The following is a 3,030-nucleotide window of genomic DNA, read 5'->3' on the forward strand; positions in this document are numbered from 1 at the left end:
TCTATTTACTGGAGGGGGCTACGCGCGATTTTAGGAAGACTCAAGGAATAGTATCAAGAATAGATGAAAGATATAGGGGGTAAAGTAAAAAATCTCCTTACCTAGGGACGTCCACTCGCGGGGGCCGGTGCGCAGCACGCAGTTTTTGAGTTGGGCGGGGTTTTGCCGTGAGAACTTCGTTTTTCTTCGATTTTTCCTCGGTTTTGCACTTTAGTTGTGAATTTGACACGGTTTTGGACTCTCAGCACCGGGTACGGACCAAAAAAAAGTACTTGCTTTAATATTAAAAGTAGAGATTTGATTACATAAATAACAAAGTATTCTCAGGCACAAAGTGAAAGATCTTTGAAAAGACACTACAGTGAAGTCTTCCACGTTGCATAACGGTGGTACCTAGGTGGTCGACATAGTTGTCCTGGCAGCCCGGCATGGAGCCTATCTTTTTGCCCAGCCCTAGCTCGGCCTGGCCGTAATCCTTCACGCTCGTGCCGGGCGTGGGCCGCCACCCGGCACGCGGGGTGGCATGGCCCGACTCGCGTATCAACGGTTGGCCCATTGCCGGCCCATATAGCCAACGACTAGCGGCCCAGCCCAGCCCAGCCTAGCTAGTGGCCCAGCGCCCTCGAGGGAGTCATATATAACTCCCCCGGCGGCCGCTCCTTTCAAAAATCCTAGTTCCCACCCCTCCCGCCACATGCCCGCACTCCCCACAGTCCCTCTCCTTCTCGCCGCTGCCGCCGTCACACTGCACTCTCGCTTCTCTAGCTCTCTTCCTCTCATCACCGGTGAGGTCTCCTCTCCTCCTCGGTTCCTCCTTCTCCCACTCTCAGATCCTCCTCTCCTGATCATGTTCTCCTCGACTCCTCCTCCTCCTCCTCCTCCTCCTCCTCCTCCTCCGCGCCGTGGAGTGGCGGAGGTCTTGCTTGCCAACGTTGGTTGTTGTCCTCTCTCTACTAGCAGTATCCCCTCTCAATCTTTCGTCCTGTCATCCTATTCAGCTCCAGGCTCCGGCTGCGCAGGTAGAGTAACCCTAGATCCGGATGTTGTTCCCCTGGATCTAGGATTCTAGGGTGTTTCTATTATGATCTCCTTCTTCATGCAGGTCTCATGCTTGTGCGTGGCCGCACGTCGTTGAGGGACGAAGCTGCCAATGTGACGCCGACGAGGTCAACGCTGGAGGGCTACCGCACGAGGTCATCGTGATAGACGAGAACTACACCATCAACGACGACCTCCGGGCTTGTGGGTTGCCAAGCGACGATGAGGATGACCTAGCTACCAAAATTGTAGCCATCTTCGATAGCTCTGGTGCTCCGATCAATCTAGATGCCGGTGCTCCTGCTGGTGATGCTGATGGAGGCGTGTCTACGACTCCGACGCTAGCTTCTACCCCATCTTCGACGCTGACTACCTCAACGGGCATTAGCATCCACACGAAGGGTACCAAGCGGAGATCTGCTGCGTGGAACGATTTTGAGGAGTTGTTCATGAAGGCGCCAACAGTAAAAAGGTGAGATACGCTGCTAAGTGCCTTCACTATTCTAATATTCTCACTGGTCGTTCTTGTGCTGGTAGTGGGCATTTGCTCCGGCGCCAAAAGATGTGCTTGGCTAAAGCTAATCATTCTGCTCTAGTTCAATCTCAACTTCAGTTTAATTTTGATGGCTTTGTTCATAATTAGGAATATAAACCTGATGTTGCTCGTAAGGAGTTGTGCCGTTTAATTGCTAGCTTGATATACCTCTTGGCTTTGGTGAGACAGAAGCATTTGAGGAGTACATTCAGCATACTCACAATCCTCATTATGATAAAGTCTCTAGGCAAACCACTACTAGAGATTTTACCAAGTACTTTACTTAGCGTCATGCTTCCCTGGTTGAATGTTTGAAGTCTTCTATTTCTTCTGTTTGTCTAATTTCTGATATTTGGTCTAGCAATGTTAAGGAAGACTATCTTAGTGTTGTTGCATATTTTGTTTTTGCTGATTGGGAATTAGATAAGAGAATCATTGCTCTTAGGCTAATTGATGTCAAACATTCTGGTGTTAACATTGCTGAACGTATTTGTTGCTGTCAAGATTAGCGGATCAAGACTACGGCTAGTAAATTTCTTTTATGCACGTAAGGCTTCAGATGGTGGCGTGGGAAGACACGGGGTTAGACTGGTTCGGGCAAAGAAAGCCCTACATCCAGTATGAGGAGCTGCTCCTGTTGCCCACGCGGGGTCTGTAGTAGGGGTTACAAACGGGCGAGAGAGGGAGTCGGTCCCAAGTCTCTTAGGTGTGCACTGATGCTCTAGAGGAGAGTGTGTGCGTGCGTTCTGTTGGCTTGAGAGTTCTCTTCGTCTCAGGGCCCCCGGTCCTCCTTTTATAGCGCAAGGAGAGCCCAGGGTTATAGATGAACCAGATGTGAGGAGAAGTAAAAGAGATAAGCTAAGTAAAGTAAAGTACAAGGAGAAGGACCAAGTCCCTGGGTCGCCGCCTCCTGCCCCGACCTTCGGCTCTTGTCAGCGCGTCCGCCGGAGGAGGACGGCTGTCTTCGGATCCTGTCGACGATCTTCCTAGCGACTGCTGCCTCCAAGCATGCTTGTAACAACCTCGGTTAAGATCCTTCACGTTAATCTTAATCCGTGTCCCTGATCCCCATCTCAGCTTTCCCCGAGTTTAAGTGCTCCACCTCCAGTTCGGTCCCGACCCCTGTTATCCGACCCCTCGCCGTTTTTCCCCGTTCTGACCCCACCGAGCCCAACTCACCCACCGGATCTTTCTATGTCCTCCCGCAACGCCTCCCCTTCAATCTGAGCAGTGGACCACCGAGACTGACCGGTGGACCCATGAGATCTTTCTCCCAGATCTCCCGTGACAGACGCACTCGAGTTGCATGCCCGCTTCAGAGTTCCCTTGCCGCGTGGCTCAACCCCTCCAACGCCCGCCGCTCTACCTCATCGCCGGCCACGACCGGATGGATTCTCGCGCCCCCTTCCCCAATCGCAGCGGAAGCTCCTCTGCTACCCTTTCTGTAGCACCTCGCC

Source organism: Setaria italica, chromosome VI (genome assembly GCF_000263155.2).
Source record: "Setaria italica strain Yugu1 chromosome VI, Setaria_italica_v2.0, whole genome shotgun sequence".
Taxonomy (NCBI): Eukaryota; Viridiplantae; Streptophyta; class Magnoliopsida; order Poales; family Poaceae; genus Setaria; species Setaria italica.